We start from the raw sequence: 17,818 nt of genomic DNA, 5'->3' as shown, positions 1-17,818 counted from the left end.
TAATTAGACTGGACATCTTCTGGACATCCTTCCAGACAAAGCCATGGTGGCGGGGGCCGAGGCAGAGGTGGTTAGGGGCAATCAGGCTAGCAGGGGAAAACAGTTGGGGGCAAGATCAGGCCAGCAGGGATGGCAGTTGAAGGCAAGATCAGGCCAGTAGGGGAGAGCAGTTAGGAGCAATCAGGCAAGCAGAGGCAGTTAGGGGCAATCTGGCAGACAGGCAGAGGGGTTAGGGGTAATCTGGCAGGCAGGCAGAGACAGTTAGGGGCAAACAGGCAGGCAGGCAGGCAGGCAGATGAGCGGTTAGGAGCCAGCAGTCCCAGATTGCAAGCAGGATGTCCGTCTGCCGGTTTAGGTCCAATCCCTGTGGACATCCCCAAGGAGTCCCCAAGGGGTCCCCGATAGGAGAGGGTGCAGGCTGGGGTGCTCATATTCTGTATGATTCCATTTAAATAGAGTTCAAGAACAGGCAAAACTAATCTTTGGTGACAGAAGTCAAAATAGGTGTTGGGGGAGGAAATGTTCTCTATCTTAATCTGAAGGTGATGATTACAAAGGTATATTCACACATTTAAAAAATACATTTTACTTTACTGAATGTATGTTATACTTAAAAAATCCAATTTCTATGTTATGGTCCTAACCCACCCTCCATCCAAAAAAGTCAGTGCTCAATTAACATTTGTGGCTGAATGCCTTAATACCTTTAAAAAAATGTTTTCATTGATTTTTTTTTTTTTAGAGAGACAGGAAGGGAGAAGGAGAGAAATACTGACTGGCTGCCTCCTACATGCCACCTACTGGGGATTGAGCCTGCAACCTGGGCATGTGCCCTGACCAAGAATGGAACCAGCAACCACTCAGTGCATGGTACAGCACTCAATCAACTGACACACTAGCCAGAGCCCTAAATGCCTTTTGAAAACAATAACCAACCTACCCTTTTCATATAAGAAAAGTCACAGCGAGCACTGCAATCAAAGTCTTACACTGGAGCGAGGCTAGGGAACGCTATCATCCCCACATAAGCAGAAAACTCACGTCTGCCCCAAGCTGCAGCAAGCCTGCAAGTGCTAAATGGGTAGCAATGTTTCCCTCATAAAACTGGCCGAAAGCAAAATCCCTACGTGACCAGCCCTACTGCTGAGACAAAGAATCCCAGTGACATTTTAAGACACTAGCGGAAAAAAGGAAATTTCACAACTTTTTCTACCACATTAAGGATCTAGACACATTGGCAATAATATCAGAAGGAAGCCTCTGTCCATCTCTCTAGCAATTATAACTTAATTTAATTATTCTGCAGCCTACGTGGCAAACTCTTATTCATCCTTCAAAACCAAATTCAGATGTTAACTCTCCTGGGAAATTCTTCTTAACCTTGCACCCTCCTCTGCTCCTTTTAATGTTTCCGTATACTTTATTTCACTGCAGTTTAAATATTGATCGTGTTTATTTTGGCATTCTTAGACCTCTATACTGTAATCACATCTCTCACCCCAGCACCAAGCGCATGGCAGAGTACTTTGGAGGCATGCAAATATCTGTTGAACGGACTACCGCCAACCAAACCCTACCATTTAAATGTCTAACTACAGAGTCCTGAAATAAGTAATATTTCCCAGATAAGGCATAGTCTGTACTTAAGAAGAGTGAAAAAAAAAACTATAAATATTCTCTAGGACAATGTTATTTTTAGTATTGTAGTCACCAGCCTCCAAGAGTGAACTTTGGAGAAGCAATGTAGAGACTGAATGACTTAAATTAGGGGTGTCGAACTCAATCAGAGAAGGGGCCAAAATCTAAAATCCAGCCTAAATCGCGGGCCGAATGGTTTACTGAACAGTCATAAACTGTCATTGTGATGGAAACGCAGCGGAGTGCAGTGATGACAGCGCGGTGCGGGCCACATTGCAAGGCCTGGCGGGACGGATTTGGCCCGCGGGCCTTGTGTTTGACACATGTGACTTAAATGAAGATCATGGGGCCTGCCAGACAGGCTCTGCTCCAGAAGAGAGAGGTGAGGTACAGCAGACGTGGTCCCAGAAGCAGTGGGTTCATTCACTTCAAGGCAGGCTCTTCAAGTTCCTGCACTTACATTCCATGGAAGAACAAGTAACCATGTGACCCTAAACAGTTTCTTTCTTTCTTTCTTTCTTTTTTTAAATATATATTTTATTGATTTTTTTTTTACAGAGAGGAAGGGAGAGGGATAGAGAGTTAGAAACATCGATGAGAGAGAAACATGGATCAGCTGCCTCCTGCGCACCCCCTACTGGGGATGTGCCCGCAACCAAGGTACATGCCCTTGACCGGAATTGAACCTGGGACCCCTCAGTCCGCAGACCGACGCTCTATCCACTGAGCCACACCGGATTCGGCCCTAAATAGTTTCTTTACCTCTCTGGGCCTCAATCTGTTTCATTAGTAAAATGGGGGTGGGATGTGGGGGATAATAACACAACCTACAACTTCCCACACTTTTAAAGGGTTAACTGAGAGAATAAATGTAAAATACTTAGTATCTAGCATATAGCAAACACTTGATAAATGTTCGCTCTAATTATTCTGCTGCTCTAGGATGGGATGGGGATGCCTGGGTTTTATCTGGTCCTATCATATTCAAGAACAAGATTGGGAAAGACAAGTGCTAATAAGAGACAAGCACCCTTGATACTAGAACTTTAAGGGCATCTGAAGGAAGGGATGAAACAGAGGTAAGTGTAAGCTTTGGCATGAAGTTATCATGGGCAGAGTCCATAGTCTGTATATAATAATGGGTACTGAGAAAGCACAGCATAGAGAATGACAGCAAACTCTAGTGCTTAAGAATGTAGGGCTCAAACTGCCTGGGTTACTAGTTCTGCAATTACAGACAACTTAATTCCGGTCTCATCTACCCAACTGCTGAATGGGCTCAGTATTAGCACGTAGCCATGAGCATAAATGAAAATAATTCACATGCATTCATCAGGATGGCTTGGCTATGTGCAGTTAAAGCTCCATTTTAAAAACTCAGTGCCACCCTGGCTGGCATGCTCAGCGGTTAGAGCCTCAGCCCCAGCACTGGAGGGTTGCAGGTTTGATTTCTGGTCAAGAGCATGTACTGGGTTGCAGTTTTGATCCCTGGCCCTGGTCAGGGTGCATGCAGGGTGGTAACCAATTGATGTGTCTCACATCGATGTTTCTCTCTCTCCCTCCCTCCCTCCCTCCCTCCTTCCCTCCCTCCCTCCCTTCCTCCCTTCATTCTCTCTAAAACTCAATGGAAAGAAATACTTTGGATGAGGATTACCAAAAACAAACAAAAATATCAGTGGTTTAAAGCATCTGCTTACTTGCTTATATTACATAACCACTGCAGATTTCTTTCAGGAAAAAATAAAGTTATCTGCCTCGAAGTGTCTCACATCATTTCCACTCTGCTTTGGATATTGAAATGTGAGTAGAAATGATATCCAAAGCAGTCATACAGCCTTGCTCAACTTCAAGGTGATGGACAAATGCAGTCTGACAATGGACCTAGGAGAAAGAGAATATTGGTGAATGGTCCTGATGACCACCACACCATGAAAGAGCCGATGACCATACCTGGCATAGCTGCTATTATTATTATGACTATTGAGGGGGTCTGGGAAAAACCTATCCAAATAACCCTAAGTCATAGAGCTGAGCAGATGTGAAAAAATCTATCATGCATGTTATTTGTAATAAAGCAAAGGTGAATTTCATCATGATATAATAGAGAGGCATGCCACAAAGTTTCCAGTAAGCAAAATATAGTAAACAGAGCTACCAAAGGGAAGGACATGACAAAATGTTTCTAATAAACAAGAGTTACCAAAATAGTATCACTCATTCTTACTCATTTAAGACATGTAAAATTTCATTAATAATTATCTTTATTTTTAAGAACATAAAAAAAATTATGTAGATTTTCACAAATTTATTTCTAATCTCAAAACACTCCTTCCCTATATTTTCCCCAAAAGTTCTTAAGGGAAATTCTTTTATATGGGTTTTCATCAGGGCAGTGGTCGGCAAACTCATTAGTCAACAGAGCCAAATATCAATAGTACAATAACAATTGAAATTTCTTTGGAGAGCCAAATTTTTAAAACTTAAACTTCTTCTAACACCACTTCTTCAAAATAGGCTCGCCCAGGCCGTGGTATTTTGTGGAAGAGCCACCCTCAAGGGGCCAAAGTAACGCATGTGGCTCGTGAGCCGCAGTTTGCTGACCACTGATAGGGAAAGAGTCGAATTCTAATCCTAACTTGGCCATAGACCAATTCATGGCATCAAAAGATATTTCCATGACTAGGACTCTGTGCATCACCCATATTTGGATTGGATGGCCTCTTAAGTCCCTTCCCACTCCACTCTGATGCAAGTCTGAGAAGCCGGGAAGAGGCTTTGACTTAGAAGAACCTAGTGAATATGCTGAATTGTGTGAAAACTGACAATGCTTGAATCCTGAACCAGAAATAACTGCCACGACCACACCTATAATGGTGGCAACAAACTTTGTTCAAGGGTGAACATGAAGCAAGTCAGTACCCAGGGAGAGCCCTGCTGGCATGAGATGCTGCAGTCAGAGCACAGAGGAGGGAACAGAGTCTGACTGTCATGTATAAATAAGGAGACTGGGCATGGCTTATGAAATCCATCTTCCAGTAACATCTCACACCACATTCCAGCCGCAGCCATGGGAACCAGTGACAGTATAGGTACAAACGTGACCAAGGAACTTTCAACTATCAGATCTCAAACCCCACAGATTGGGTTTTCCAAGCCTTTAAGACCCCAAAGCAATAATCCAAATATAAGCTTAGAAACCCTTGGGAGAAAGTCAAACAAAAACAGCCCAAAGCATGTTGCAAAACAATAAGACCCCAATCAGTGATAATTGTGTCATTTCCGGTTAAACAGAAGCCTCAGCCCAGACAACCATGTCTGAGCATATAAGACGATCATTACAACAAAGCGACAGACACTGCTGTATTAATAATTTTTCTTTTCCTGCAGCCCTGTCCATGATCTTTAAGAAGCCTTCCGATTCCAACATTCTGAGTGTATAGAGCACACTGGGAGCCCTTACTGCCTCTCATGCTTCAAGAGTCGCTGCCTAAATGACTAACAATCTCCTGCTTGAAAACCTAACGTCTGGCAAATATATTTAATAAAATTATGGTATGATTAGAAAGATTCATCTTATTATGCCTGAGCAGAATCTTAAAAAGCTAAGATTCCACATGTGGATCTTCATTTTCCATTCTTTTTTTTTCTTTTTAATCCTCTCCCGAGGAGTGAGGACATTTTTCCACTAATTTTTGGAGAGTGGAACAGCGGGTTGGGGGGCAGGGAGGGGGAGAGAGAGAGAGATCAGTGTGAGACACATCAATTGGCTGCCACCCACACATGCCCCCACTGTGGATGGGGATCAAACCTACAACCCAGGTAGGTACATGCCCTAGAGGGGGAATCCAATGGGTGACCCTCTGGTGCACAGGCCAACACTCTAAGTCATGCTGGCCAGCACTTCATTTATTTCTATAGCCTAGTTTCATTCTACTTGTCAATCACAAAATAATTTCCAATTCTGAAATGGATATTGAACAATATGTTGGAATCATTGTTACCCTTGATTTTTAGGAGTTTAAAATCTAAATTACAGAATTACAGGAAGATGGGGCTGGAGGCAGAGAAGCATAAAAAAGCCCTGAATGAGAAAAAACAAACAACAACAACAACAAAAAACACCCTTTCTTTTAATGAATCAATTTTTAAATATTTGGGAACAGAGGGTAAGTCTCAATCTTTCTAGGGAGACTTCATGAATATTATTAAAAACAAAGATTACCTTTATAAACTTAAAAACCATCCTCTAAGTAAGCTGAAAAACCAAAAATACTTTACATAGAAAAAATCTCCATTAACTAGTCTAAAGAAATGAGAACCCTCAATAACCAGCGTTATATGTTGAGAACTGAAAAATACAGTACTGCCTTTAACAGCTGCCTGTCATGAATCTTTATATGAAAGGAAAATGCTTCAGAAGTCATGTTGAAAAACATCATGCACATTTGTGACAGTCATGAAGGGGTCACTGGGACAACGTTGCTATTTTCAAAACCTTACAAGGCACAAATCTAAATTTATTTTTTTGATCCTACTATTTTCTTAACATCAAATCAACTTTTAGATAAAAATAAACAGGTAAATATAAATGGGTATAACGTGCCAAATGTTATTAAATGATTTGCTTAGTCTCATTTTAGGCTAAAGAGTAGTCTTGTCCTATAATGTATTTTCCTTTGTAAATGAAGAAAAAAATTCTACTTCCCCCACCTCTAAACAAGGTTGTGAGGCAGCGAAAGGGTCTAGAGTTTTGCTGTCAAATGCCAATGCCACTAGCCATATGTGGCTATTTAAATTAAATTAACTAATAGTAAGTAAAATTTAAAATTCTGTCCCTCACTCATACTACCCACCTTTTGCAAGCTCAGAAGCCACATCTGACTAACAGGCACCACACAGACATAGGACATGTTCCATGACAGCATAAAGTTCTCCTGGACAGTGCTAATCTAGAACACTTTCGCAAATTTTAATGTGCACAAAAATCACCAGGACAGCTTGTTATAACACAAATCACTGGGTCCCCACTCAAGGTAGTTTATTTCAGTCAGTCTGGGATTGGGGCCAAAAATTTCCATGTCTAACAAGCTCTAAGATAATACTAATGTTGCTTATCAGCCTGAGTAGTGTTCTCTATAATGAAGGACTAGTTTTTGCCTTTACCAAAACCATGTGGACCAATACTTTAAAATACTAGAAAAATGAGTTACCAGAAAAAATATATTTTAAACAAGGACCACACTATAAACTTACATTCTTTATTATTAGATTCAACAGAAAAATCCTTTTTCTAAAAACTGCTACAAAAGCATCTAAATGCTTCCTTTCAAATTCTGGACTTACCCGTCACAGACAGGTCACAGACAGTCCATAGACCTGCACTGATCTGCGGACTAACTTTGAGCAGCCCAGACCTGAGAGCTTATTTTCCATTTTTACAATAATCTTTCTGGAGCTGGTCGTTAATTATCCTTTCATACCCTCTATCATTTCCTCAGTGGATTTTTACAACTCAAGGCACACCTGTTAATTCCATTATGCATAATACCCTTGAGTCCCTTAAAATGACACTATACAGGGTTCACTGATAGAAGCAATCTGATAGCATCATCAGTTATAATGTGATCCAATTCTGTCACATGGTAAAACATGCATGATGGCTTGACTTTTTCATGCTAACCCATGGTTGAATTTGGCTGCTAACATTTCAAGAAGGTGTTATGCCAAAATACACAATGAACTTTAATAAAGTCTGTGTTAAATTATGTAAAATTCCTTTCAGTCAATAAAATCTAGCTTATCAGATATAATCTTGTAAAAGATTGCTCAGCGTACTGATGGTTTCCTTGAAGCCAAAGTAAAGAGTCCAGGTACACTTCTTTACCAGGTACACTTAGGGGAGGAACTGCCTGAAGCTTAGGTGATTTCCCCAATTTACTGTCAAGTCAAACAGATTTTCCAGCTTCTGGTCCAGCCCCACAAATGGACTTTTACGAAAATCTTCAGGGCAACTTCAAGTTCAACCATTTTCTTGAGACACCAATCTTAGGATTTTCTTGTCGCTCTAGAATTTTGTTTTGCCAATTTGCCTGACTTTTTATTAAGTAAATCATAAAATAGGGTTTGGAGAACTTTTATGAGATCCTTTTTCCTATAGTAAAAGCTAGTTCAATAGAACTTGACAGATATGCATGTAAAGTAAGGTTATACACTCAACTAGACTTTATATTAAGATAAATTCCACTTAAAATGCACAACATTAAAAGAAAAGTTGCTAGGGGGATGGGGGCGGGAGAGGTAATGGGGAGAAAAGAGACATATGTAATACTTTCAACAATAAAGATTTACTTAAAAAAAGAAGTTGCAAAGTATCTCATAAAAAATCTGAAGAATACAATTTTAATTGCTCTTCTCTCGGTGTATGAAAGAAAACTCCTTTCCTCCCAACATGTTGAATAAAGAGTAACAGAATGAATAAAAAGTAGTACTCAAAGCAAGAAAATGTCAGGAGCTGCTGCCATGGCCACCCTTCCAGTCCCATCTGCAGAGGCAGATGGCTGACACGGAGGCCCAGGGCCCTCTAAGACGGTCTAGCAATTGACCTCATGCCTCCCGCTTCAACCTTTCCACGTCAGGCTGCATGGGCAAGAGTGCAGAACAGCTTCCCAAGTATAACCAGGCAAGGGAGAAGTCTGGGGAGGATCCCTGCCGGACCCTGCCGGGAGGGTTGCGGAAGTATTTCCCCCAGACCAGGCTCACTGACCCAGACTGAGACTGATGGTAGGTCCTGCTAAAGGGGGACAAGAGAAGTCAGGCTGCAGGCAAAAGACTATGGCCACACAAGGCAAATGTTCTGAAATGACCTAAATCAATGATCCTTATTGTTTTTGCATGTGCATGAGAAGAGATTGGGGAGAGGACAGGAGAGTCGGAGTCACAAACCCCTCTAAGATCCTAAAAAGCAAAGATTCACCTCACATAAAAGTGCACACACAAACAAAACTTTGCATACCGTTTAGGGGAGTTCACAGACCAAAGACTCTCTAGGGATCCATAAGCCCAGGATAAAAAGTCTCAGCCTAAATAGGTAAGAACTAAAGGTCAATGTTACCACAGTAGTTAGACCTTTTAATCTGAAGCCTGATCTTTTTACATAAAGAATCTTTGAATAAAAAAATAAAGAGATTCTAAAAATAAAGTATCTTGGTCACATGGTATGCAAGATAATCCAAAGCATATTAAAAATGTTGAGATCCCTGGCTGGTGTGGCTTAGTTGAAGTGTCATCCCATACACCAAAAGGTGGTGGATTCAGCTCCCAATCAGGGCACATAACCAGGTTGCAGGTTCGATCCATGTTTCTCTCACTTACACTCATGACTCACTCTCTCTCCCTTCCTCACTCTGAAATCAATGACATATATCCTATGTAATAAAAGCACAGAAACCAAAATGGCAGAATGACCAGAACAGAGACCAGAATGGGCGCAGCTCCTTGCCACAGCCAGCCCCACCCCCCAGAGGGGATTCCCACCCCAATCAGGGGTGTGGCCAGCCTGCAAACTGCCTGTGGCCGCTTGCCCCAGCTGACCCCACCCCCAGCAGGGATCCCCACCCCAATTCTGGGTCCCCATCAGGGCAGGCCTGCAGACCCCCGTCCGTGCACCAGGCCTCTATTCTATATAATAAAAGGGTAATATGCAAATTGACCTTGACAGCAGAACAACCAGAATGACCACTGGACCAGTCACTATGAGGCGCACTGACCACCTCTCAGTCCCTTTCCCAGGCCAGCAGGCTCCGATCACCAGAGATCACCCAATGGCGAACAGGGATCCGGGGTGGTGGCAGCAGGGGGCGGGGCCAGCTGCAGGCAGCCAGGGAAGATGGCCCTGATTGCAGGCCAGGCCTAGGAACCGTACCTGCACATGATTTCATGCTCCGGGCCTCTAGTGTATATATAAATTTACTGAGAAAATACTCTATTAGATCAATGAGTACTTTCCATAAGAATTTTAATAAAGGAGCAGAAAAATTGAAGACTCTCTTTACTTAGTTAGAAAGTTCAATATGTACCCATCACTTTGTAGTTGTTTCAATTCATTTCCTGAAGTTATCTTAAAATTCTACTTTCCAGTTTTCTGCACTCTCCCTCTGCGTTTCATGGTTATTACTGTACCAGCTAAGCCTGAACTCCTAAGTCCTAGAACATTCCTACAATGTAGAGACAAGGGGAGAAAAGGGTGCCCACACTACATTCCAAGATGACTTTTCAGTGACAAATTCTTTAAATGATAAAGTAAAAATGGGCGTGTGCAGGGAAGAACAGAGACAAGGTGTGTCACTTTACCTAGCACCAGACCACGGAAACATGACAGACTCACCGGGTGGCTGTGAAACAGGACAGTTTTTCATCTCTAGCCCCAGAACCTGGCTGAGTGCTCCACACACACCAGGTAATCATTCAATGCTCCTTTTTTGCTTCCTTCACAATGATGTCACATTCTGCTGCAAACAAAAATGTTTTCTAGGGAACAGATATCTAAGCCCTAGCTATTATTTTATGTATTTCAAAGAGTTTTCAATATACAGTAGCCCCTCTTTATCCACGGTTTTACTTTCTGTGGTTTCAAGTTACCCACAGTCAATCATGGTCCAAAACATTAAAGAGAAAATTCCAGAAATAAACAACTCCTAAGTCTAAACTGCGCACCGTTCTGAGTACTGTAATAAAAATTTCACACCATTTGCTCTGTCCCACCAGGATATGAATCATCCCTTTGTCCAGTCTATCCACGCTCTGTACACTATCCACCTGTTAGTCACTTAGTAACCATCTGAGTTATCAGAGACACTGTCTAGGTATTGCAGTACTTGTGTTCAAGTAACTCTTATACCTCATAGTAGCCTAACACTGTCGCAATGCCTGTGTCATTCAACTTAATCATATCATACAGGCATTAAATCATCACATCATCAAAAGGGTTAGTACTGCAATAAGATCACATTACTACTGTATATTGCTATAATTGTTCTATTTTATTTTTGTTGTTCATCTCTTACTGCACCAATTTTATAAATTCAATTCCCACAGGTATGTATGTATAGGAAAACACATAGTACAGTTGATTCATGAGCAATACATATTTGGACTGCGCTGTTTCAGACACATATTTTTTCAGAAATACTCTATTTGTATTTCCTTTATGATTTTCTTATTAACATCTTCTTTTCTCAAGATTACTTTATTGTAAGAATATGGTATAGAGTACATATAGCATACAAAATATGTGTTAATAGACTGTTTATGTTATCACTAAGGCTTCCGGTCAACAATAGGCTATCGATTAAGTTATCGGGGAGTCAAAAGTTATATGTGGATTTTCAACTGCAAAGCTGTTCAGCGCCCCTAACCCCCATGTTGTTCAAGGGTCAACTGTACGTACAGGGTTTGGTACTATTTTTTGCCTCAGGCATCCATGGGGGTCTTGGAATATATCCATGTGGATATAGGGGAACTACCATTGTAACCTGGTACTGGAGAATTCAGGCAAGTACCATGAAATTCACTGGAGCTCTTCCACAGAATTCAACTAAAGCTTTACGTGAGGAATAAAAGAATAAAGAGAACCATTAAATATTTATTAAAAATAAAACTAGTGGCCGAAATCGGTTTGGCTCAATGGATAGAGTGTCGGCCTGCGGACTGAAAGGTCCCAGGTTCGATTCCGGTCAAGGGCATGTACCTTGGTTATGGGCATATACCTAGTAGGGGATGTGCAAGAGGCAGCTGATCTCATTGATGTTTCTAACTCTCTATCCCTCTTTCTCTCTGTAAAAAATCAATAAAATATATATTTAAAAATAAATAAATAAAACTAGTTTAAGTAAGAAGATTTGGATATCGTCACTGTCCTAATTGCTGTCATTGTCATATACCAAAGGTATTTTTTGCAGGTAGAATCCTTGAATCCTAAAACCTGTTCAAAAGGGTTCAGAGCATGAATGGTCCACGTGGGACTCCATCTGGTCATAACTAATACAAAGTCTCTCTATGAAGGTTGAAAAACAAGCCTGAGGATGTGAAACCAGTTTCCCTCCTGGTTTAACACAGGAAGACACAACCATAAACTCTGCTCGGGGGGCAAAGCCATACTTTCAAGAAAACCAAAAAACTCCTTTGAAGCTTCTATAAATCAGACACTTCCAAGACACAGTAGCCCAAGGGCCTGTTTCTGATAGGCTTCCTGTGATATAATGAATGGCAACAGTCACAGTGAGATCTGGTTTCTGAAGAGATAACATTCTACTTCAGATTTCCTTTGGTATTTAAAATAAGTTACAAAAAAAGTAAACCACAAAATGCAAAAAACTATCTGCCAAAGGATTTTCCAGGAATGCAGTGGTGTTAGTCATGGCTCCCCCATTTCACTTAGAACCGGCCTTTCAACATCTGGTGTGGTTCGCATGAAGTATCATACTGAAGAGTCCAGAGAACTTCTAGCGATATTAATAATAAATTCTAAAAATAATTATAAAGAGAATATTAACAAGTCGTGGTAAAAGTGATCATACTGAAAGAGTTTTCACAGCTATACCATCAAAAGGGCTAATGTAAAAAGCCAAGAAATAACTGCGGTGTAAAAGATGTGGCTCTAGGCAGGCTGTGATACCATGATAAGACACAGTCTGGCTGCCGCTCAGGTAGAAGCCCAAATCTATGGCTAGATTTACTTGCCATAGCCAGGCTACAGAAAGAAGGGTATCAAAGTCTAGTTACTATAAGGGAGATTCCAAAGTTAGCAAAACGGAGGGGGAAAAATTATAGAGGATAGCTTTTAATAGCCCATTAATCAAAAAAATGTTTAAATAATTCATCACAATTCATCTTGGAAATTGCCCCAGTACAGAAAGCAGTCCAAAACTAATAATTTTATCACTCCGAATTTTCCCAGGCCTGCGGTTATAGTCATGCATGGCTTATACAAAACCACCTGTTCTGGTTGGCATAAACCATGTTACTTGACGATTCATGCCTAATCATGTTATCACACATGAATCTCAAACCTTCCTTCTATTGACAGAGAGCCACAAAGTTCACCAAAACCATCTCCCTGAGTCTGCCAACCTGATCTTCCAATTTGGCTTACCCAAAAACTCCATCGTGCCATGCAGTTAATGAGTACACATCCGCAGTAAGAAAGATAATTCAGCCTTGGGACCTCAGAATGGTTCCTGTCCAGACTTTTCTAAGGGCCACAAATGTATCCCTACCAAATATGTCAAAATTTGGGGCCTGCTAGGATGGTATTCCTCTACAGTATTTGAGAAACAATAAAAGCTCTGGCAATAGTGCAGACATTCTAAAAATTGTAAAACAAAAAAAATTAAAGTATTTTCTCTGTTCATGCATCTGCTTACACGAGAAAAGGGTCATCTTGAGGGGAGGAGGAGTAGGAATGATGCCCACACAGAGCCCCAAAGAGATGCCTGGAGATGCCAAGGACTCGCTAAAATCCTTGGCCAGATCACGAATGGTTCATAAGCCCCTAATTTGGAGCACATAGGCCTACAAGTTCAAAACTGAATTACACTGCCTTATTAGATTCCCACACTATCGAAAACCACAGTCCCATCAGTCATAACTGGAACTAGGCATACTTTAGGTCCACAACTATAAGTGCCTGCTTATGTATTTTTAATTGGATCAAATAAAACCGAGGCTGCACACAAACTCAAATTTCAATTATCTCACGAGTGAGGGGGATTTCCTAATAGCATCTTTAAAACAAAAAACAAACACAAAAACGAGTCCGCTGCCAAAAAAAAAACAAAAAACCCTCTGCACATCTGACAGACAGGTCCCTGGAAATCTGGGTAGCCACAGACTCCGTTACTTCTCCACGGCAAAGGAGATAAACACCCTGGAAGAGGACACAGGCCTGCTTTTCTTAAAGCTCACACACATGCAATCTCATAAAGCATCAAACTTGGCTGCAGGGTTGCTGGGCACCTCCGGGGTGCCAATTTGGGAATTTGGGGGTGGGGGGAGGGCCCTGACTGCGCGCTAGTGCGTAAGCAGCAGGGGACGGGAGTGCGCGCCCCAGGCCACGCGGGCCCCCGGCGCTCCGGGCGCAGCGGCCCGGCCCCAGCCCCCTCCCCCGCCCCTGCAAACAGACGCAGGACGCCGCCGGGGCAACTTCTCCGCGGGGGCGGCCGCGAATAGCGGTCACCCCCGCCGAGGCGCGGCGCGGCCGGGTTTTGGGGGATCGGGGGTCACCCCTCGACCTGTCCCGAGGGGGGTTCCCCGCACGCCCCGCCCCCGCCCGGCAGGCCCAGGGCCGGGGGCTGCGCGGCCCCGCGCCCCTCCTCCGCGCGGCCCGCAGCACCGCGCTCCCAAGGACGGCCTCCCCCTCCCGAGCGGCCGGAGCGAGGCGGCGCGGCGGCGGCGGCCCCTCTCCTCAGGCCCCAGGCCGCCGCCTGCCCTCCGCCAGGCAGCCCCGCCGCCCGCCGCCGACCCAGCTCGGACCCGGCCCGCCCGGGCCTCGGCGCCGCTGCAGCCCCTCATCCCGACTCCATTCATAGGAGCCACCCCAGCCCGGCCGGCGGGGCGGGGCCGGGGCCCCGCGGACAAGGCCGGCCCCCCGAGGCCGGGGAGAAAAATAAAAAGTTAAGAGGAGAACTTACCTAAAATGGCTCCTGCAGCAGCCAAAATACAAACAGCTATTATTTGGTGAAGTTTAGCTCAGACACCCTGCAAGGACACCCTAACCCGGCGCGGGCCCGCCTCCCTGGCCACCTCATTGGGCCTCGCCAGCCCAAAACACAGAGCCATTGGCCGGCCCGGCTGCCGCTCAGGCGGAAGCCCATTTCAAGCTTGCTTGCAGGGGCGAGTGATGGGCTCGCTCCATTGTGCTTATATTTGCATGGATGTGAGCGCGGCGCTGATTGGCCCGCGCCGGGACCGCCCCGCCCCCTGCCTCGCGCGCCCCCCACGCCTTGGAGACGCCGCTGCGCGCGGCCCCGCCCCCCGGGACGGAGCGGAGGGGCCACGGGGGGCGGGGCGGGGCCGGGGTCCGGGGGCTCTGGGGGCGGGGGCGGGGTCTGGCTCTGCGGACCGCGGGCAGGGGGCGGGACCCGGAGGGCGCGATCGGGGCCGGGGATGAGCCGGCAGGTGGAGGAGGGCTCGCAGGTAGCGGGCTAGCCATCTGGAAGCCCCGGGCCTGGCGCCTCCGGGTTATGGATGGGAAAGGACGTGCCTGGGGTGGCACCACCGAGAGACGCCGCTGCGGCGGAGGTCCCACAGACAGAATCCAGGGGAGGCGAGGGTCCCGCAGGGCCAGAAACGAAGGTGCCGAAAAGCTTAAGCGAAAAGCCAAGGAAATCTATGCTCTGTCTGCAGCCGCATCTGCTGCCTCTCCTCCGCCTGGCTCCCTGGCACCCGACCTGCTGCTTCTTCCCGAGGCCCTCGCACACCCCGGGAGTGTTCCAGGCCCTGTGTCCTGCGGCGCTTTGGATATACCTGTGTGAAAGCTGGTGTCTGCGCTGTGGTGTCTATATTGTCAGGCCTCTCTCCTGCACCATCCTTGTAGCATCCTCAAGGACAGGACCCAGCACAGGGCAGAGATTCAACTAATGGTTTAAAATTTTTAAATTCATTCATTAGCAGCTAACTGTTTAGTGCCCACTAAATGCCAAGCATTGATCTAAGACGGGATACAGCGGTCAATAGGACAAAGACCCCAGGGAATAGGCAAGCTAATAGGAAAGAAAGACAATAAATAAATACAGTGGGCAGGCAGTGATAAATGCTCTAGAGAAAAATATATGCAGGCAGGGAAGGATGGGGAGTTTGCCCTGCCTTGCTGAGTATGGCATCCTATGAATGACCCCCTGCTAGGACCTTCTGAATCATCTTACCCCTCACCCTCTGCCTGTCCCCACCATGGGTGTTTCCTTGGAGCGTGCACTCACACACATGCACACACAAATGATTGGATTCTGCCTGGCCAGTGTGGCTCAATGGTTGAGCATCGATTCAGGCACCAAGAGGTCACCTGTTCAATTCCTGGTCAGGGCACATGCTGGACTGAATCCCCAGTTGGGTAGCCAATCAATGTTTCTCTCTCATGGATGTTTCTATCTCTCCCTCTCCTTTCCTCTTTCTATAATCAATAAAAGCATTAAAAAAAAAAAAGTTGGATTCTATTGTAACTGTAGAGGCTCATTTTTACCTTCATTAAATTAGCAGCGACGTGAGTCCTGATGATTTCAAGAGCAGTATGTCTGATACATTTCAGAAAAACAGAATTTGCCTTTGTCAGGGGGAGCTATAATACTTAAGCGGAGCCTTACTGCACCCCCAGAGAGAGGATATTTTTAGTGTCTTTGAAACCCCTGGGGTTCCTGTGGTTTGCAGCCTGTGATCTCAACTGAGGACCACTTCTCTGCCAGAGAGTTCACCAGTTTGAAAATACAGAGAGAGCAGCCCTGGTAAAGAAGGCTCGTTGCCCAAACCAGTTTGGCTCAATGGATAGAGCATCGGCCTGCGGACTGAAAGGACCCAGGTTCGATTCTGGTCAAGGGCATATACCTTGGTTGTGGACACACCCCCAGCAGAGGTGTTCAGGAGGCAGCTGATCGATGTTTCTCTCTCATTGATGTTTCTAACTCTCTATCCCTGCCTCTAAAAAATCAATAAAATATATATATATTTTTTTTAAAAAAAAAAAAAAAAAGAAGGCTCGTGGTACTTCCTCCTCTTTCTTCCTTAAATCTTTATTAAGCACCAACTGTGTTCCAGGTATTGTTCCATACACAAGGGATACAACGTTAAATAAAGCAGACAAGATCCCTATCCTCAGGGAACTCATAAACTAGTTGAGGACAAGCTAGAGATTTACACATGGACCTCCAATCCTGCCAGGCTGTTGGTGAGTGAGTGTGTAGAGAGCAGCTTGTCCCCTGCCCCCCAACCCTTCCTCACGGGACAAGGAACTTGCTCTCCTGAGCCAGCTGCTACTGGGGCTAAGGCAGGACCAGGCAGCTGATAGCCACAGCCTCTTCCTTTTGACGCCAGGATCGAGGGGTCTAAAATTCCCAAGCGTGATCATGGGGCTCAGGTTTGTGCACCTTAGTTTCTGGAAAGGAGGTGGGTGCAGAGTTATATTAGAGATGGACTTGCATCCTATTTGGATATTCTATATAGTCCTCTCGTTGAGCACAAAAGATAAAATAGATTAGCTAGAGAGGAATGGGATCCAGACAGAGGAAGTACCGAATATATATATGCCAACACACAGAAGCAAGAGACAGCATTGGGAGGTGTGGGAGCGGGAGGGAGGGGGAAGGTAGACTTGTCAATAATTCCTGTCTTTAAACTTGAGAAAAGTCAGTCGCATGTAAGAAGTACACACAGAGAGACACAGTATGTCACTAAATAAATCAGTAGGTGTACATGATTGATTTGCAAACGAATGGAGCAGGTATAAGCAACGGAAAGATCTGGAAGCTGCACTCAGGAGAGGCAGCGGGCTTGACCTTCAAAGAGTCCGGTTTGCAGGACTGAACAGGGTACGTGGACTCTGCCCCTTGAAATACATCCACGGCTTCTAGGGACCCGTGGCTAGGCACTGGAAGGGAAACAGACAGCTCAGTGGCTTTTAGCTACAGCTGTGCATGGGGATGATTTAGCCTGGATTCACCAGAATGCAGAATCTGGTTCTATTGGTCAGATGTGAGAGGCAAAAGGAATAAGGCAGGGTGGTTATTCATCTGGTCTCCACTCAGTGTGGCTGATTGCTTCTGCTCAAGGGCTTACCCTCTGAGAAGCCACATAAAATGAGTCTCAGTGTAGCCTGCGGGAGGGGGAAGGGAAGGAAATGTATCCACCTGCTCATCTCCCATTGGCTGAAAGATTCACTCCAGTTGTTCACGAATAAGCACCAAGTGGGGTACTGTGGCATCCCAAAACTCAGGGCCGTGCGTTAGAGCATTATCAGGGTACAGCTGCAAACCAGATGGAGGCCTTGTAGAGCTGGGTCCCACAGCAACCGCTGGAACAAGAGATGGTTGACACCAGAGGCTCTGCAGGTCTGCCTTGGGGGTGACACCAGTAACACACAACTTTCTGTACTCTAGAGTATGTCCACGTTTACAAAATCCCCAGAAGAGCAAATCCT

General features: G+C 44.8%; 1 protein-coding gene across 1 annotated transcript in view; it reads right to left on the bottom strand.

Annotated features, from left to right (window-relative positions):
• CHD6 (chromodomain helicase DNA binding protein 6) overlaps positions 1–14,505 on the bottom strand; it is a 145,453-nt gene extending 130,948 nt beyond the window's left edge. Inside the window, exon 1 of the mRNA XM_036417993.2 lies at positions 14,325–14,505. The gene's annotated coding sequence lies outside the window, so the exon portion shown is untranslated. The remainder of the gene's footprint in view (positions 1–14,324) is intronic.
• Positions 14,506–17,818: the final 3,313 nt, after the last annotated feature.

The sequence above is a fragment of the Pipistrellus kuhlii genome, unplaced genomic scaffold, assembly GCF_014108245.1.
Source record: "Pipistrellus kuhlii isolate mPipKuh1 unplaced genomic scaffold, mPipKuh1.p scaffold_m20_p_6, whole genome shotgun sequence".
Lineage (NCBI taxonomy): Eukaryota > Metazoa > Chordata > Mammalia > Chiroptera > Vespertilionidae > Pipistrellus > Pipistrellus kuhlii.
Note: the sequence above shows the minus strand (reverse complement) of the source record. Positions and strands in the feature narration are given on the sequence as shown.